The sequence below is a fragment of the Tachypleus tridentatus genome, chromosome 9 (genome assembly GCF_004210375.1).
Source record: "Tachypleus tridentatus isolate NWPU-2018 chromosome 9, ASM421037v1, whole genome shotgun sequence".
In the NCBI taxonomy this organism is placed as follows: domain Eukaryota; kingdom Metazoa; phylum Arthropoda; class Merostomata; order Xiphosura; family Limulidae; genus Tachypleus; species Tachypleus tridentatus.
Genome location: NC_134833.1, coordinates 123976502 through 123997836, shown reverse-complemented (window position 1 = coordinate 123997836; position 21335 = coordinate 123976502). Strand labels below are relative to the sequence as shown.

At 31.5% G+C, this 21335-nt stretch overlaps 1 long non-coding RNA gene across 2 annotated transcripts; it reads left to right on the top strand.

Moving 5' to 3' along the window:
* The first annotated feature begins 4716 nt into the window (after positions 1 to 4716).
* Positions 4717 to 20974, top strand: LOC143226257 (uncharacterized). Of its 2 annotated transcripts, XR_013014456.1 has the most exons (4): positions 4717 to 5607; positions 6031 to 6101; positions 16912 to 17119; positions 19882 to 20974. It is a non-coding gene; the product is annotated as an uncharacterized LOC143226257 (long non-coding RNA). The 2 variants fall into 2 exon arrangements; XR_013014457.1 differs by lacking the exon at positions 6031 to 6101 and having other exon boundaries at positions 4717 to 5053.
* The last annotated feature ends 361 nt before the right edge of the window (positions 20975 to 21335 follow it).

The following is a 21335-nucleotide window of genomic DNA, read 5'->3' as shown; positions in this document are numbered from 1 at the left end:
GATCAACATTTTATTACTGTTTACAAATAAGTTCTTAAACTGTTGTTTTTTAAACATAGAACAGTAAATAAAAAGGGTGTGAGGCTAGTTTAGAAAAGTCAGCATTAATTAAGACAAGAAAGAAGCCCAGAAAGAGGTAACCCGTATCGAAATGGAAAGTAAACATCTCGAGGCTGAACAGAACTATATGAAAGCCAGAAAATAAAATAGGGCAAAAGAAATAAATTTTAGACTCAACTTCAGTTGACAAAGGCAAAATGAAAACTCTGAATTTAGTCGGCATATTAAGATACCACAATTTCATGAAAATTAAGCTGATAAATATTTAGAACATTTGGAGAAAGTTGCTTAAATCATGGACTAGCCTAGCGATAAATGGCCATTATTGCTGCAGTGTTTTCACTGGTAAAACAGACAGCCAGATGTGGCTTTGCTATAAGAAAGCACACACACACACAAGGAGCTTATGCTGCTCTTTTTCTGGAAGATTGCACAGATTATGATAATACTAAAGCAGTTATCCTCTAAGTATATGACCTAGTTCCAGAATCTTATCGCCAAAAGTTTCGAGGTTACTTCAATCTTGATGGTCAAACACATATGCAATTCGCCCATGAAAAAGAGGTTTATTTTGATAAGTGTTGTAATTCTATGCATATTGACACTAGTTTTGATAAATTAAGTTAATTATGCATAATTTAGAAATTTAAATGCTGTACAAGTTACGATGTCAAAACTTATTTCCACAAAAATAAAGTTAATGACATTACATGAAAGCGGCTGCTCTTTCCAATGAGTAAACTTTAACTCATGAAACCACTTTTCATAAAAAGAAAGTTCTGCCAGCTAAGCAGAAACCTGTACTCCTAAAGTTGAGGATACTATTAAAAATGCAGTTCCTGTAGTACGAAATCTTCTAGCAGATTGGACAAAAAACTTAAGGCCTAACGTAGTTAGGGAGGAATTCAAACTTTTTGTGGCTGTTGGTTCTGTAATTTCATAAACGACACTGCTAATCTCCTACCCGTACGTATTTTACGTGGTACTAGAGCGACTCAACTACAATTGTTAGAGAGCATATTAACTTTAGGTTCGAGTCCTGCCATTGCTGGTCTATCGTCACTCAGGATATTGAAGGTAGCTTTGATAATGTTCCTCTTCATAACATTTATTTAACATCAGACCTAGTTTCGAGTTGTGGGTGTAGTGAGACCTACTATGCCAATTAATAGTATGTCATTATTGTTTGGAAACGATTTGGCCAGGGGAAAATTTGTTAACAAACCCAAGATGGTTAGTGAGCCTGTTCCAACTTTTGAAAAACACCTAGATCGTATGATTATTAATTATGTTATGACAATAAGATAACATTTGTGTCTGAGCACATTCACGTGCTGTGTAAATTTAGTCTCATACGGTTGTTTGTATTAACTGTCGAGATATTTGAAACTGTACAATGTTTTAACAGTGCATTGTATTTAATGTGTGTATATATATATATATACATATATCAGCAAAAATTGTCTGACGTCAATTTTAAAATGTCTTAGGAATGAGGTACAACTGATTTATCGTTGTACGTTTACTTTAATGCCTACGCTTGTTTCACCAGTTTTCTTTTTTGCTCGTGACGTATAATTTAATAGACTGTAACAAATTCTCACTAAATTTCTTTGTCCTTTATTATGATAAATAGAAACCCAAATGGATTTAATCCCCTTGCTGTTGTCTAGCTCATATTTTGCATATTATGTCATTCCTCTGCCTCTTTTGTACTATATTCCTATTAAATAGCCTGTAATCCTATATTTCAAAGATTTTGTGTCATCAAAACCATACATGTTTAACCATTTCTCAGTTGTCTCATTATGTCAAATTTTCCTCCATGCACTGCTATAGTAATTATTTCACTTTTTATACGTCCACCATTATGGCTACTTCTACAGAGATGCCAACCATTACGATTTGAGCGTAATCATTACGATTTTGGTGTATACATTACAACTATACTCTCATACAAACAAATATTACGACTTGTTGCAACTCCCAAATTATTATATATTATATAGACCTATATAAAAAAGTGATAAATTGTTCCGACAGGGCTTGAAAGGGGTGAAAAGAAAATTTCTAGTGAGATACAAATAAATTTTGACAATAAATAAAAGACATAGTCCAAATGGCTAATTGCGATAATCATGTTTGTGCTGGAAATAATAAAAAAATATTTGTATGTCCGACGTCTACCAATAGTTTGAGAGCGGTGCTTCTTCATACTGGAAACGTGGAGGAATCCATAGTTACGTCATCAGTGCTTGTCAGCCAATCAGCGCTCGCGTAGATGAGTATTTCTCGTTTGTTGTTATAACTCCCAAGCATCCAGAGACATTCTCATGAAAGCAAAGGCTGCAACAGCTTCAAAACTATTACAATAAGTGTCATAAAAATGATATAAACTAGTCCTTAAAGAGAGGCTTTTTCTGCTTACTGTTTGTGCATGTTAAATGTTGTTTTACCAGTGATGTCGAGAAAACCCACTTGTAGAGAAATATATATGCAAAAACGGCTCGTTTGGGTTGAGAAAATAATTTACATAGAAGAGCGAACAACGTTTCGACATTCTTCGGTCATCGTCAGGTTCGCTCTTCTATGTAAAATATTTTCTCAACCCAAACGAGCCATTTTTGCAAATATATTGTTTTACCAGTGTTTGTTACTCTGAACTAAATAAAATACATAATTTCAAAAGAATTTTTTAATTTATTTACTAAATACAAAAAAAAACACAGTCACAAATGAGCAATCTATAGCAACAATAAATAATAACAGTTATAATAATAATATAATAATAAACAGCTTAGAAACATTGGTCAGGCCTCGTGGCTACAAATGATAAAGGGCTCTGTCTACAATCATTACGCTAAGTCATTTGAAATAGTTGGTATCTCTGCTCTATTCTCATTTCTAATGCGAAACGTTTCTCTGCCTCAATTTCTTTTTGCACTTAGTTTAACTTAGCACTGACCCCTGTCTCGTACACTTGCACCGCAAAAACTTTATCTCTGCTAACCCCTTTATATCGCCTGTTCTGCCAGTTATATCCTTCACCTGTTTCCCTAGGTGCCAAAATCTGATTCTTTTCTTCTTATTTACCCACGTCTTGTCAAGGAACCACCTATAACTATAGCCTCCTCAAGTTTATCATCCACTTCATTTTCTATATTTTTTGTTTTCCTTACCTCCAAATGTCGACCTGACATGACCAGGTAGTTTGGGCACTTGACTCGTTATCTGAGGGTCACGGGTTCGAATCCCGGTCACACCAAACATGTTCGCCCTTTCATTCGTCGGTGTGTTATAATGTGACGATTAATCTCACTATTGGTTGGTAAAAGAGTAGCCCAAGAGTTGACGTTGGATGTTAATGACTGGCTGCTATCCCTCTTGTCTAACGCTGCAAAATTGGAGACGGCTAGCGCAGATAACCCTCATGTAACTTTCAGCGAAATTCAAAACAAACCAAACTCTCCAAATACAAGTAATCGTGGTCTGCTGAAGTTCAAATTTCTTGCTCAATAGAAGAGACTCATTACAATTAAATTTATTACTTTTAGTTCTAATAATGAATCATTAAAATACAATAGTTTGAATAAACTAGTTTAAAGATCACGATAAGTTATCACGTTTAATGATTTACCAGCGGTGCACCCCGCTAGTACAGCGGTATGTCTACGGATTTACAACGCTAAAATCAGGGGTTCAATTGCCCGCGGTGGACTCAGCAGATAGTTCAATGTTCAACACACACACCTTTACCAGCGAGTTGGAATATACCTAAGCCTAAAGCACGGTTGCTGCTGCAGCCTCTGTTTGTCAACTCTTCTGCATAAACACATTTTCTGGGACTTTGAGAAAAATATTATTTTTTTATCTACTGGGAATATTGCGCTGTTATACACGATAACTTGTATAACTTTCTCTCCTTCTAGGGCATTCGCCTCTGGCAAAAAAAAAACTTTCAGAGAAGTTGTACGATACATTAACCCTTATTTTTTGACTGTTAAGAAAGTTGGAAAGTCATTACTGAGATTAAAGTTATCATATTAAATTAGAGCCAATTCTAAACATTAATTGGAAAAGATATTTTTAAACAATGAGATACGGTGCTTAAAAGTACAACCTACTTTACTCTCTTTCCAAATCTAAAGATATTGATAAATTTTCTGCCGAAATTCCCTGCCATGATTCTTTTCTAAATTTATTTAAATGAAACTTGTTCCTTAGCGACACGTGTGTTCTACTTTTGACGTAATTACGTATAGGCGGTGTTTCTATTGGATACTGTGACAAACCAACGTTGTTTTAAATTAGGTGATGATTGTTTGTACTGCGATCTAAATTAATTTTCACATACAAAAAAAAGTTAGATATAATGATAATAAAATCTAGGAATCTTTAGTTCCACCTAATTTTTCAAGCAAAAACCATTTCTTTCAAGTTATTTCTGTAAAATATACACGATTGGAATGTCACTAAACTATAACAAGTAGAAGAATTTTTTTTTTTTTAATATCGCGCAAAGCTACTCGAGGGCTATCTGCGCTAGCCGTTGCTATTTTTCAAGTCTTCAACCTTCAGAAACGTATGAAATGTAATTCATTTCAACTTCTATTGGTTGTTTTTTAATCATAAATAATATATTTTGTTGTTTGTATTTTAAAACAGCAGATGACGCTTCTAAAGTTTTATGGTAACCATAATTTCGCACAAAGCTACACGAAGGCTATTTGTGCTAGCCGTCCTTAATTTAGCAGTGTAAGACAAGAGGGAAGGCAGCTTGTGATCACCATACACCGCCAACTCTCGGACTACTTTTTTATCAACGAATAGTATGATTGACCGTCACATATAACGCCCCCAAAGCTGAAAGGGCGAGCATGTTTAGCGCGACGGGGATGGGAACCCGCGACCTTCAGATTACGAGTCGCACGTCTTAACACGCTTGGCCATGCCGGGCCAGATTTGAGAAGCAAACTTATTCCTGACATTAGTGGTGATAAAGTACTTTACACTCTGCAAAATAAATAATTGTTGTTTTAATGTTTCTAAAAGTGTGATACTAAACTGAAAACAGTTGTAACTGAATAATTGTTTCTTTAACAAAATTATCATTTTTCTCATAAAAATAAATATTTTCATGTAATGTGGCATAAGAAGTTGAGAAAATGAAAGTGTTATTTATCTGCATAATCAGTTTTGTTTTCATTCTGAACTGTTCGGTCAGTCTCCTTAGGGCCATTTTCTAATTCCTTATGTTGTACACTTGGCCTCAAGTCTGATTTCTTTCGGAAAAATATATTTAGGTTTATATTCTATTTATTAACGTATAAAACATCTTTGATGTAAGTTTATTGTGTAGCTTAGAATGTAGAAACTTAAACGTTTTGAAACTGATTGAAAGCTGAGAATAATGGCATTATTTTCTTTCATAACCATGGATATCTTGTGAGGTTTAGTCTCTCATATGTCTATCGCTGTACATATGGTGTAATAACTGTGGATTTCATATCTGGCTCAATTTATAGATTATTCTAACTGAAGATTAATGTGAGTGTTTACTTCTATATTTACATGGAGATCTAGTCTTTCAAGCTTTGTTTTTAGTGGAAGTGGAGAGATAGTTGATATCAGAATGGTAGCCATAGAGTTACACATATGTACAGCTGGCCATAAGAAAAGTTTTAGTAAACTTCTTTGGTGTGTCAGCTATATATAAAGTTACTTTATTTAACTATGTTTCAGTAGGTCTGTTTGTTTTGAAAAAAGAGAAATGAAATTGAGTGACATTACTGATTTAAATTACTTGTTCTTGTATGAATTCAGTCAGAAAACATCTTTACTGATGAAAGCCCTCAGCACATAAAGAAAACATTTCAAGTTTTATCATTCTTGGAGATATTAATACAAGAACAATGTTATCTATTATGATGATCTGTCCAGTTGAATTGAACTATGTCCATTGTTAAATAGGTTTACCGTGTTCTGTGAGAAACAGTCAACGCGCAGGAGGTATCGTATGACGGGAGTCGACCGTCGTACAAGTGCGTATCTGGTTAAGAGTGATTACTCTAGAGAGATATAAGTTTACTATGTATCTATTATTCACATGCTAAAGTAATATTAAAATATATTAGTGTTTTTCATAATCTGTTGTATGTATAAAATTTACATATGTGACATTACAATGACAAAAAATGTAAAGTTCTCGACCTTTCTGGAAAAACACATCACATGATGTTGTTTCAGAGGTATATTTATTAGTTTTGATGGTAAAGCATCCATTAACTAAGGCAGTGCCCCCAGCTCGGACAGCAGTAAGTCTTCGTCTTTACAACACTAAAATCGGGGGTTTTATTCCTCTCAGAAGATACAGCAGATAGCCCAGCGTGGCTTTGCTTTAAAAAAACACATACACCTCACACATACCAAAGCAGTAGCAGAAGAAATAGAAAGAATGATTTGCTCTGTGTCTCCATTATATTATTTGCTGTCATGCATACCAATAAAAATTTTGTTATTCTGTCATAAGAATTTGCATTCAAAGGCTACAAGAAGCTGACATGACTTGTAGTAGCTTGTTCACACTGCAACCACTGGGCCAGTGTATGTTTGCTGTCATGTGTACCAATAAAAGTTTTATTCTTCTGCCATAAGAATTTGCTTACAGAGGCTACAAGAAGCTGAAGTGATTTACAGTAGCTTGTATTTTTTTTTTATGAATGAAGCAGTTAAGGTATGTATTATTTACAGGGAAACAATTAATGTGGTTTTAATAAACATTTCCAAAAGTGTAGGTGACAGTAGCAGTTAGGATGCAGTTGATTATGTACTAATGCAAAATTAAGCATTTTAATGTATTTTTTTATTAATGAGGTTATAAGTAATTGCAACAACAAATATAACATTTTAATCTGTATGTATTGTATCTCTTCATTTGAAAAAGTGTGTGTGTGGAAGAAACTACATTTATCAAAGGGGAGATGTGGACAACAACACTTCAGGAAGTGCTAGTCTAGAGTTTTATTTCTTTGTTATGTCTACACATCTAAATGTTAAATGAGAATCTCTTTTTCATAGAAGTGTAAGGAAAGTGAAATCACAATATAACTAGTTGTAATTTGAGAGAAAAAAGTAGTTTGAAGTTCCTGGATTGGGTCTTCAGTAACATAATTATGAAGTGTCTGTTTCTTTTGCCAAGAAAGTGATCAGTTTAAACACATTGCTGGAAGAAATTTGTTTCTATCTATATTTCAGCTTAGATAACTTCTTTTGTTACAAACAAACTGGATTAACATCCTTGTGCCTACAAACTGATAATTTTGCTTTTTAGTAACAAGTGAAATTTCAATTATAATATTTTTGTCTGTTCATTTGCAGGTTTTTTCTTTTAATAGTTGGTTGATATTACATTAACAATTATTCGTGGAGAACAGAAAAGGCTGAAAGATTTTAGTGTTGCAGTGGTCTCACACAATAAAACTTGAGTTTGAAGATTTATATGTAAATTAGATGGCCTACATATCAGTCAGTCTGCAAAACTTACTAAATTCTGTAGCAATATTGAAAATGAAAGTTAAACATGAAAAACTATTGATCCATGTTTTAGAACTTGTTTTACACTCAACAAATTTATTTTTAGTTCCTTGAAATCAGTGATATGATTTCATATTATAATATCACTCTTTATCATGCTAATACTTACATTGACTTTTCATGTGAAAGAAGCCATTTTATTTTGATCTTTAATTTTTACTTTTAAATATTTGCTAGAACATGTCTTTATAAATAAAAGTTATAGGCAGTGGACCAGTCAATTTTGTAACTATCTATGGTAAACTTAATGATTAATGTTATGAAGTATTTTCTTTAATTAAAACTTGGATATTCTTCACAAGTATAAAATATAAAACATTGCCTGAGGAAGTATCTCAAGTCTTAATTAGTTACAGCATGCCTGTTTCACTTTGAGGTAAGTTTTGTGTAACTTTGTTGATGTGATAAAGAGATCATCATATCAAAGTAGTGAAATATAAAATTATAGCAGTCTGATGAGCAACGTTACAGTAATTACTCAACCATGAAGTTATAGTAAATGTTTAGTCTGTACAAAGTGACCTGTATTGGCTGTATTTGTGTAAACTAGTATTTTGTAAAATAGTCACAACTGAGTTATAAGTTATAAAATGTTCTTAAATTTAATTTATCTTAAAATACAGAACAGTAAATAAAGAAGTAGAGTAAACAATAATATTTTCTAGTTTTGAACTTTTTTACTCATTTGGGGCTTGGCTCAGTACTGAATATCAAGTCTCACAAAATTTTACAGTAAGATGTGAAACAAAATAATAATCTTTTAGATTTAGCATGTGTACATTTCAAAATAACAAAAGGTCATAAATTACTATATCAGTACCTTAGAATTGCACTATAATTTATAAAACTCTGTAACTTAGCTCTGTTTGAGTCATATTCAAAAGTAAGTGTACATAAGCAAGTGCTTCCAAAAATGTCAAGAGGTAGGTAGGGGCACTGAGACTAATTCAGTAAATGCAGCAAGCAGAAAAGATGGGAGATTCAATTTTCCATATTATAACTTCTCAATATCAGTAATTTGAGCTCCTAACTCATAAGAAACTATAGTCTTTGGTATTTGGACATCACAAACTCTAATTTGAGCATATCATATGATGCATAAAAACTAATATTTAGAAATTGTTTTTTTTTCAATATTTACTTATAAATTAGAAATTTAACTGATTACTAAAAATTTGAATTATAATTTCCAATTTAAAACCAAACTCGTTTAGAAATTCGAGCAAAGCATTACGAGGGCTGTTTGTGCAAGACTTCCCTAATTTAGCAATGTAAGACTAGAGGGAAGGCAGTTAGTCATCACCACCCACCACCAACTCTAGGGCTTCTTTTTTATCAGTGAATGATGGGATTGACCATCACATTTAACATCCCCACAGTTGAAAGGGCCAGCATGTTTGTTGTGACGAGGATTCAATCCCTCAACGCACGGGTTGCAAGTTGAGTGTCTTAACCACCTGATTTGAAATTAGTGTTTTGAAGGAAATATTTGATGAAAAATTTTGTTGTAAGTAAATTTTTTTTATCCAGCTTCTGTCATTGAGTCATAGAAATTGAAATGAATGTTATGATATTATGCCATTCAGTGGACATGTAGTATCAGAATATGTATTTTCACCACCTCTGTTTCAAAAGGGTATGTAAAAAAACGTTTTTTATGTAACCATTTTTTAAATGGTACAAAAGTTATTTTATCCATACCATGAAATTCCATTGTAATTGATCATTTTTATTAAGTAAACTATATCTGGTCTAAAAACAAAAGCTTTTAAACATCACCCTTTCTTCATAAACTATAACAACAACAACATAAGTTTAATTGTGAATACACTTTGCACTGAGAAATTGTGCAGGACAAACTGTGAACATTTGACTGGTTAAGCTGATTTCTCCCAGCCAGTTCACTTGGCTGTGGTTTTGCTAGATAGTAGACATGGGGATAGTGGGAATCTCCTTAATCCATTCATGCACGTCACTAATCAGATGACGAGACATTTGGCTAATCATTGAAATTAAATTTTTAAGTAACCATGGTTTATTCTCTTCAGAAAGCACACTAGCTGAGCTAGCACTCAGCTTATTAAACTAAGCCTCAGATTGGCCTTAATGTGTGGTATTCAAGTACAGTAATTCACACAGTTATAAGTAGCTGCAAAATACAAATCCCTAAATGTTTTGCACAGAATTATTTCAAACATGAACAGTAAGAAATCCCACCTAATATTGTGCAATCACCAAAATAATCATTACTCAAACATTAAAACTAAGTCTCCATCCAACTACTGTCTTATAGGTTTCTTTGGACTACAACAGGCTCATGGAGAATTGAACAAGGAGATGTGTAGATAGAGATGAAATCAATAACTTTAATACATATTCCACACTGTTAATTCTAACCCTGAACCAAGTGCACTGTACTACAGTCCATTTCATAGTGAGGAAGTACTAATTATTGTAATGATTTAAAAGAGCCTCGCTTCAGGATGACATGACAATAAAAATACAAGTGTTACAGCACAATAGATACAGCTCATAACGTTTGCCTATAATAAAAGATCGGTATTCATGTGAGACTTGCATCTGATTTACATAGATACTTAAACTGCATTGAAAAACAGAAAATCTAACATACTAAATAAAATGAACAAAAAAGATTAAAAAATGTGAAGTGTTAAAACTATGAATTAAAACCAATTTATGAAAATCAATTAAAATTTATCATACATCTGGAATGGCTGCTGCAGACTTACTACATGCAGTGAAATATTAAACTACTTATGTACGACCAAACTGCTCCCAAAAATAATTTTCTGATCATGACTTCATCAGTGACTAAAACAGTAAAAAACCACTATTTGTGTGAACCTCAACAGACACAATTACAATGTTAGTCATAAACTGGATTCTTTTCATAAATCTTTAAATCATTATGATGCACAAGCACACAGAAATGAACTGAAAACTCCTGAGGATGAAATATGTGGTATTAATGAAATAACTTTGTTGAAGACCAGTATTTTGTAGAATACAATCATATTTCAGTTGTAATACAGTACATTTTATGTATATTTATATACATACATATTATTACTGTCTACAAGTAAATCTTGAAATATCAATTACTTCTCATAGATTACAGAAAAACAGTGATCTCTCCTTCTCAATGAATGTGTACTGACTTTTCACAGTTTGCTAAGCCTTGTCACATTTTACAACTGAAGTATGTAAAATATTTTTCTTGTTTTATATGCACATTGATATAAAGAACATCATAGGTTATATTTAAGTACCACAGATTTCTAGTGTAATTAATCATTCTTATTAATTAAACTGTATTTATGTCTAAAAATATTTTTTCAAACATCATTCATCTAACCTGTCCTTGTGAGTCTACAATAACAAAAAAATGGATCTACTCATGAAGACACTTTTCAAAACCTAAAATACCACGTAGGAAAAATTCTGAGCTTTCAATTGGTTATAAACATTTCATAGAAATAGAACAAAGTAAAAAATGTGTAAACAATCATTTCCAAAAACCAAAGAAATGTACAGAATGAACTTTTTTGATTTTCTAAATATAGTAATATTTCAGAAAATAGATAAGAAAGGAGGTTTTTTATTTCATATTCTAGCTTGTCAAAATTTGGTAATTTAAATTTCTATTTGTTAAAAAGTATAAAATTTGCCTTTGGACATCAGAAATATAATTTAAACCAAAGAAGCCTTTGGTATAGTGCATGACAAACAAAAATTGATATTTAGGAACTGGTTTAAATATTTATTTTTTAATTAATTAATTATTGTGTACTATTACATTTGAATTACAATCTACAATCTGCTACCACATGTATTCACATATATTCATAAAATAATTGATCAATAAAATTTTGAATGCAAATCTACAAATGTGATAACACCCTCTGACCCCTACACATAGTAATAGAGTTAAGAATGTGTAGAATGAAACAAATACAATTACTAGTATAAAATAATAAATAACATTCAAGCCACCAGAAGCAATACTTAAAGATTATATATGCTATTACACTCTTGTAACATGCATTTTGAAAGTACAGTCTTTGTATACTGTATGGTTTATGGAAAACATGCATGAAAGAGTGGTGTGATTTGGACATGAAAGCTTTCTAATAGCATCTTTTGCAAGGGCAACAATGCTGCAAACACACAAAACTTGGTTTTGGTAAATACCAACAAAATCATGTCAACAATAAAGAAGGGTACATATTTTCATTGCAGCAGTAACTTGGTTGTTCAACATCATAATACTATTGTATTAATTTACCACATATAGGTGTGTGAATTTCTACACATTACATGTGGCATTTAGAGCATAATGAAAGCTGATCACTAAGATGTTACTGACTAGTCATAGCATATCATTAGTTGAAATATATCATGCAGACTCTCCCTTCAGTGTTACACAAAGAGGGATATCTAAGAATGGGTTAACATTCAAAGAGTCATATCCATAGTTTCATGAAATAGTTGTATTGTACTTTATACTTCCTTCTATATATGAAACTTTATTGTTGTAAGATGTAGAAGCTACTTCTCTGAATACTTGTAATCTGATTTGGTGAGTGATCAACTGAAGAGAGGGAATAGATATGGTCAGATTTATTTTGGAAAAGTCAGGATTTGCCACAAAGATATATTTGTAATTTTTTTGTTGAAAATGCTAAATGCTTGTGTTTTAGTTATTTACATGGAGGAAACTTTAGGGCAAGTAGTTCTTGATGCAAAAGAATGTTTTTGTCATTCCAAAAATATCAAGAGACCGGCTTATCAAAATTTCCATAAACAATACGTTCATAGAATTTCTCATTAATTTGTCACTTTTCACCAACAGATGTAAAAGGTTGCAAAGATCATGTGTTACTTATTAGATAAAATACTTGGCTATACAAGCAACAGACCATTTTAACTGAGAAGATATTCACCAACTGTCCCATTTATTAATAGAAGTTGGAATTTTTTTTGTGTGTGATTTATTTTTCTCCAAAATCTGATGTTTCAAACAAGACAGGTTTTCTAAATTCCTTAAAGCTGCTATAAATCATTTATGAATGTATTTTTAGCCCATTTCAAGCCCACCACCACTTCTCCATAGTGTACTCTTCTGTCAAAACTATATAGAATCCTGGCTAATAATTAAATACCCATTATGTCATTTAGGTGTAAATATCCAGTGTACCTTTGAAAGATTGTAAATGTCAATACACTAGATCCAAAAGTTAACACCAAAGGTAAACAACACGAATAACCTGAAGTCAACTTGTATATCTAATGAATATAAAGTTTTTAATGTTATGACAGTATCAGTCTGAGGCATGCTCATTGTAGTTTTGAAAACTGATTTTAAAAAATTAAATACAAGAAGAAGATTTTCAAACATATGTCATACAAATATCTTTGGTAGCATATATGTAAAGTTCAATTAAAAGTTGTTGCTTATAATTATAAATACTGTACCAAATATAGTTTTGTTTCTGGAATATGTTAAATACTTTTTCCTTTCATAATAACTTGCAGCGAAGTCCACATATTGTGAAGACTGGAATTGTACAGCCTGATCCAGTGTCAAATTTACAAGTCATATTGATGTAAGAATGTTGTTATGAATTAGGAAGAAACAAACCTTTTGCTTATATCAAATTGTTATTTTGTTTGCCACAATGAACATTTTTTATTATAATATTTGTTATAAAAACTGAGAAAAATGAATGAAAGGAACATTGATATCAAACAGATATGCATTCATATTCATCCTGATACTTTTGTGAAATCTTCATCTTTTAGTCACAAAACTATGTGTTATGATCTTATATATTCCAAGTTCAACTCACAGTCTGGAGTAGTGGGTTTGAATTCTTGTTCAACCAAAAATGCTTGTTCTTTCAGCTTTGGGACATTATAATATTATAATCTTTTTGGTGGGAATACAGTTTCCATTAAATACTTTAAAGTAGAAAGCAAATAAATAGAAACCACCCCTAATATTTCTACCAATTATACCTTCAACCTTTCAAAATAAAAGATATTAATTTGAAATATACACCCTACTGTGATATTTGTGTATGATCTTTGATGATTATTCATGGCAACTAACTAGATTGACATCACTGTTTGGATTTTGACTGATAGATGGGATATTCTGAACACATTTCAGTGCTGTTCCATTATGGCAGTAAGTTGGCAGCATGGACTATTAACGACAGTGCAGTATTGATATATATATATATGTAAAGAAACTCAGGAAATAACCAAAATTACATAATAAAGCACATACCTACACAAATAGAAGTCACACAAAAATAAAACCAGTGTGCAAGTGGTACACAAACACTTATCGTACTGTCACTGGCACCAAGTTGTACATACTCATGAATAATGGTGATTTTCAATTTTTTATTATTTATATGTGGAAACATTCACAAGTCATGGGTTAACCCCACTGTAAGAGATAAAAGTTAACAATGGTAATTGTTTCAGCTATGTAGGTACATTTGATACAGTAGAGACATGTTTATCCCTATGTGTAAATATTTTCAACTTTTTCACAAACTTCTTCATAGTTTTTGAAATTGTTTGAAAAATCAACTGAATAAACATTTTTATGTGCTTTTATGTTAACATACCATAACTAAATAGTTCTAGTTATCGTAAAGGTACGTGAATAAAAAAGTTTCATACTTAAAGTTAAACATCAGAAATGTATTTCTGGACAAAAGTATGAAAATTACATGATTATATATTTATAGGTTTTAGTTATTACAGAAGCAGTTTTATGTTTATAAATTAGTTTCAGATGCTGATATATTTATATTCAGTCCAGTTATGTTTTAATCATAATATACGTGTAATTATCATCATATTTTGAACTTTTTTGTTAGTTTGTATAATAAAAAATAAAATGATTTATGACATTGTCAGTTCATCACTAGATTGATTTATAACATCTACAAACTAAAAGGTAAACAGAATGTATCTATGATTCACTCTGTTCCTGTGCAGGTACAGTGGTAAATTTATGAATTCTTTATGCTAAAATCGGGGGTTCAGTTCCATTTGGTGGATACAATAGACAGCCTGATGTGGCTTTGCAATAAGAAAACACACACACTTGTCTCCTTAGTAATGCAATTCTGTGTTTCACCATCAACTATTTCTAGTTTATTCATATAACATTTAATTATTTTCAGGCATATTTTAGTGTTTTAGTTTCAAATTTTATGCATATTATTTCGTAAAATTTGTGAAGTATAGTTATAATTTATAATGCTGAATTTGGATGTTCCCTTGATAAAAGAACAGATTTTAATTTAAACTTATCAAAACTCCTGTGAATCAGTATTAAGTTTATCAGTCAGAAAAGTCAAATAGCATGAATATTTTGAAGTACAAATGTTGTTTGTAGTAAAAGATCTGTTTATATGATTGCAATGCATGTGGAACTTGTACATGCTTGGTTTAGTTGTATTTTTATAAATGAAAGGTAAGCTATATTACCCACATTAAGCAAGAATAAATTTGTGTCTAAGAGAAATAATCTCAGATTTATAGAACAATGGAAAACATCCAAGAATCATTATAAATTTGTATCGGCACATCTGTCATTAGTAATGTAGTACAAATATTAAGAGTTGTATTTTAGTTATTAACCTTTTTCTAAATTTGAATCAGGAACAGCAAGATAGTTGTACTATATTTTCTATCCATTTTCCTTGTCGTGTAGAAAATTAAATTTGATAACAGTGTGTTAGCTAAGATGTTATTTTTATGATGTGCATAGTTTATAGTGTACATTCGGTTAGATTTGATTGGTATGTAGCTTTCATAGTTGCAGCCAACAGTATGTAATATTCCACAGTTTTAAAATATATATGGATGAGTGCAAAGTGAATTGTTTTAATTTGACTGTATACATGAAAACCATGTACATACCTTTTCCTGAATTGTAATGACTACGTACACTACTGTACACAGTATTTTGCACGTGATTACATAGTTCAAACTGCATAACTTTAAAAATAAATTTCCAAGACAGACATGTATGCAGTCAAAGTTTAAAATCAACTGTATTATGGTTATCTATTTATTTTCATTTACCTCTACACAAACAAATTGTGTGTAAAACGTTCATCAGATATTTACAACAATGTTATAACAATAACTTGACACACATAAATGTACAGTTATAGTAATATTGTCTTACATGACATATTTTAAACTTGAAGTGACTGAAACAAATCATCTTATTTAAGTTATAATGAACATTAAAATTTTAGCACATACATAAGCTCTTATCATTAGGTTTAATTTAGTTTTACTTCTGTTTAGCATTGTTTTGACCAGAATTGTATATTTCTTCTGAATAGGTTTGCCATATATTTTTATGTACAATGAGCAGGCTTCATAAATGGTGACCTTCAAGTCATTTGTTAAAAATGGTATGGGGTATTATCCACATTAATATTTAGAACTCTGTTGTTTCTTGTGAGTGTGTTTAACTGTTGGTTATTGTGGAGGACTGAATTTGAACTTGAGTATGAAAAACAAAACAGGTTATTGCAGTATTCTAGATGTAAGAAATAGTGTGTTATAAGGAACTTTACAAAATAATACTGTTCACTAAGATTGTGGGAGTTTTAATATTTTCTTACAAAACAGTAAGAATGCTACTATATTTTTGTTTGAAATGTTTCCAGGGTTTTTTGCTCATAATACTGAACTGGTATCTCTCACTTTCTTTAAATGTTGGCTGTGATTAAGTTTTTGTTTGCTATTCTTTGTGTTACTTTCATATTGTTTTAATAATTTCATATTGTGCTTTTTGCTGTTTTTTTTTTACCTCATGAATTGTTTGTTTTGTCTTACTGTATGGGTATTGTAGTTTGTAATTTAGTCTGCATATTGCTTGCTGCAGGTGAAGAAGTGCTTACTTCAAGTTTTTCCATTTAAGAACTTTATAAAGATTTATACTGAATACTATTCTGTTTTTTCTCAAAGTTTTTATTGTAACATTAAATGAATAGCAGTAAAACTTGTTAAACAGTTAACTTTCTTATAATTCTATATTTAACTGGAAAAGAAAAACTTGTGCAAATTTTACGTGACTTGAATTTTAATTGTCCAGGAATTAGTAAAACGTTGAAAATAAATTGGGACTAAATTGAGATTTTGTGTTCAGAACAAGATTTAGTGTGAACAAAACTGTATTTTTCTTCTTTACAGATCTATAACATTTTAATCCTTTTTCACTGTGTGAATGGCCTTCAAGTTCAACTTTCCAGCTCCTTGTAGTCATGTCAGTGATGCTGAACAAGGTAACTGTGAAGAAACCTGTGAAGGAAGAATCTGTTCATCAGGAAGAAAGGTACCAATAAACAGTGGAGGTGAAACTATGGGAGTAGAGGTTACAGTCACTCCACAGCACGTTCAGGTTTGTCCATTTCATTTTTTTTAGGTATGTTGCTTTGTTAATTTTAGTTTTGTTGAGGTTTAAAAAAATATTATTAAACATTAAATTTCTTTAAGTGAGCTAAACATATATAGTGTAGCTCCTACAGTAACATTATAAAGCCAGGGAACCATCAACAAAACGGGGGTCACAGAAGGCTGTGGGTTTCCTCTGCTACATAGGGGTTGATCGATGTAGATCTCTCATTCTCTTCAATCAGTCTTACAAACCCTTTTAAAATGTAAAATTGAGCAGCAATTTCTTGTATATCAACATTTGATATGTGTATTTGTGTCAATTATTTTAAAGCTGACATTTGTATTTCCAAGCTCACAGCAGGCAAGATCTAATTATGGACAATGTTTTATCACTAAGAAAAATAACACTTTTGGAGCACAAGAGGAGAAAGGCAGGTACTTTAGTCCATCCATTCACCCCCATTTTTTGTATTATTGAGCTCTTATTAAAAACCAAACTGTCAAATGTCTTGTGATGACTGAAATTTCATTCTAGAAGGCTCTGTGACTTATTGTGAGAAAAGAACTAGAGTATTTTTTGTGATTATTCAGTGAGTTGGAAAAGGGGGCATGTTAATGCAGGGTTTGTAACTCCTCCACCCCCATTATTGCTGATATTGAACACTTTGATTAAGTTAGCATTAATTATATTTGTAGATGGTGTCTTGTTCTTCAACTAAAAAGTAAGACACGTTTATACAATTTTCTCTAATATGCATGCACACAGTGTGGGGGAAAGCACACAAACATTTAATATATACATCTCAGAGACTGTGCTGAGCTACCTTTGGAGGAATTAATGAATAAAAATGACCAATTTGTTGCAATAATGCATAAACTGAGATGAAGTTTCCATTTCAACAGCCACTATAAGGCTGGTATGAAAAGCTGTTGTTTGAGTTGTTATAATTTCTTACTTTGACCTGTCTGTAAGACACTTCTGTAGCCATTGGTTTTCTATTAAATAATCATTTAAAATGCTGTAAAAAGATGTGATGAGCTGGGTGTTGAAAGCAGGTAACAGAATGCACCCCTACTGACATTATAATTGATACTACCTCTTTCTACAGGGTCATAATGACCATTATAGAGTCTAGTAAATGAATGTTATAAATGAATTGTATGAAAATCAGGATTTTTCTCATTTATCATATCTTCCACCTCCAGATTTTAAGTTCATGTACAAATAAAAGACAGGTACCTCAGCTTGATAAATATGAAACATAAAATTCTGATTCTGGCTCAGAACTTCTTACTAGGGCATGTGCTAGTTGACTTCTAGGTGTTGCTGTACCTAACATGAGTCATCACAGATGGTATCTGCTGCTTCATGGGATAGTTCACCTGGTATCAACTTGAATGTGAATTTGTATTATTAATGGCACAAAAATAATATGTTCTTCTGAATTATTGCCATTTACGTTGATTGGCCAGCTACAAGGAGAACATAAATCATGTAATTAGTTTCTGTTTTGAAAGAATTGTGACCTGTAAAGTGCAGCATTTTTATCTTGGTATGTGTTGAGTCTGCAGTGCATATTTTAATAATAATTTTTCCTTTTGAGTCTGTTTTAATTTTCATTCCACTTGTCAATTTTATTTTGCAAAGTGGTAAACATGTGAAATAATTATAGATTATCAAAAAGTTAGAACTTGTGTTTGGTAAAGTCCATGTTCTATATAATGTAATATTTTCTCACACTAATCTTCCATCTCAATAAATCATCAAGTCTGTCAGTATGCAGGGTGTGGATTACACAAATGCCTCTATTTTTGTAAACTACAATAACTAATCTCATCAGTACTTCCAAAGTTTATTTTTCATACTATGGATCTCTGATAAATCTGTTTAAAGTTTATTTTATATAGCCTTGACAGAACTAATGGGGGTATTTAGTCAACTGTAAAAGTGTTATCAAAGTAGCCATTATTCTAAACCAAAACATATATGGTTAAGGTAGAATAGAATACTCTTCATCCCTACCATGTCTTGTATTGAGTGAATCATTATGGTCTGCATTTGAAAATAGGTCTTTGTGGTCATCTATTGCACTGTTTCAAGTTATGTTGTTCCTTCAGACTCTCCATTGTGTTTTACTTTTCTTCTAATGAAGATTGATAGCCCTCATTACATTCCAGTTTTCCCATAAGTACCACATCTTTCTTATCTGGGTGAAATGTATACCTGACTCAGTCTCCCACATCAGTTTTCCAAATTTGACTTTCTTGTCTTCAGGTGTGTCCTCTGGATGGCTTTGGAGGATGCTTCTTTCCTTCCCTAAAACTGTTTCTTCCACCTATTCAATGTAAGATTCTCGCTATCTGTTGATATGACATAATGTACTGTATTGGAAGTTGTAACTCACCTAAACTGTAAATGTATTTCTGGAAGGTTCTTACCTCATTTCACACTTTCCATCTTACCTCTTCATTAAAACCTGATACTTCCAAATTCTAAGAGAACTCAAAGTGATATCTGGTAGAATTGAACAGAGGAAGTCATAAGCATGATGAGAATACCTTGCACTATTACTGATGGAGGGTTGTTACATGATAATTTTAATGAATAATTTGCAATCAAGAGGAGACAGAAACTTATGAGATGCTTGAAAACAAGTTTTACAAGTAGATGGCAGCATTGAATGAGAATATCTGTTGATGTAAAAGGATTGTTTGTTTATTTTTTAATTTTGTGAAAGCTACATGAGGTCTATCTGTCTCCACTAGCCATCCTTAATTTAGCAGTGTAAGACAAGAGAGAAGACAGCTAGTCATCACCACCCACTGCCAGCTCTTGGGCTACTTCTCTTCCAGTAAATGTTTGGATTGACTGTAACATTAGAATAGCTCTTACAACTGAAAGCGTGAGCATATTTGGTGTGATGGGGATTGATACTAGCAATCTTCAAATTATGAGTTGAGGGTTTAAACTGCCTGGTTATTCCAGGCCTGTGTAAAAGGAGGTAAGTATTTATTGGAAGTACATTTTTAGTACAGAAAATGATAAATATCACAACAATATTATAGAATACGTGATGCAGATTGAAAATAAATATGCAGGTTAATCATTTGGGTTAGTGTTGTTAATGTTACATTTTAGTTAATTTTTTATTTTTAATCGTACCTGTTATAGAGTGTACACTAACATATTGTCTTACAGTCTTACACTCTCACAGGTTTGCTTTGTTTAAATTGTAGTTGTGAGAAATACGTGACAGTTTTAGTGTGGGAGGTTGCAGCCACATTTGGTTCTCACACAATGACTTTTTCATTCATTCCATATATAAATAACTTTGAAATAACTTTATACATTTCTATTCTAAGTTTCTACCAGTATGTTATCTCTAACCAGCACTCTTTCATTTTTATCATGCTTGATTCAACTTCATTGTATGTTTCACACACACAGTGTTATGTACATGGTTGTTGAAATTATTTTATTCAAGAAAGGTTGAATTTGTTAAATTATTTGCAGCTTATACAGTTCTCTCAAATGTAGCGTTATTTACAAAACTGTGAACATTGTTTAGTGTGTAATACAATAATTATTAAATTTTCAGTCTCTTTCACACAATCCAATCCAATGTAATCTTTTATAATTGTTGAGAATCAGATTACAGCATTAGTTACCAATATATAAAAAGAGTGTACTTCAAAAAATGAAAACATCTTTTGAGGTAGGAAAATAAAAGTTATAAATTGAAGAAGTAACTAAAAGTAGAAAAGTGGTCTTTGTTAATTCACACTTTCTTAACACTTGAAATTGAGTTTGTAATATTTTTATGAACCACAAATCTTTCTAGATAATAAAAATCTTACATTTAAATAATGTTAAACGACTGTTGTTACCTCAGTTCTAACTTCATGAACAATTGTTTGAAAAACTTCTCTGTTTTTATTAGATATATGATTATTTAGAATATTCTTAAAAGAGGAAAATAAATTATTTTGTTTCGTTATTATGTATAATTTTATTAAATAATAAAATTTAAGTGAAATTTTAAACTTTGTTTTGGTAACAATGGAATATTTAGCAGTTAGCTATATGACTGATGTTCTTGCCCAAACCTGTGTTTATGAAAATGAAATAGCAGCAGTTTATAAAGAAGTAGGTTATATTGATTGTTATTAGTAACTATTATGAGGTTTTTTTAAAGAAGAGATCTTCTTACCAAACTTCT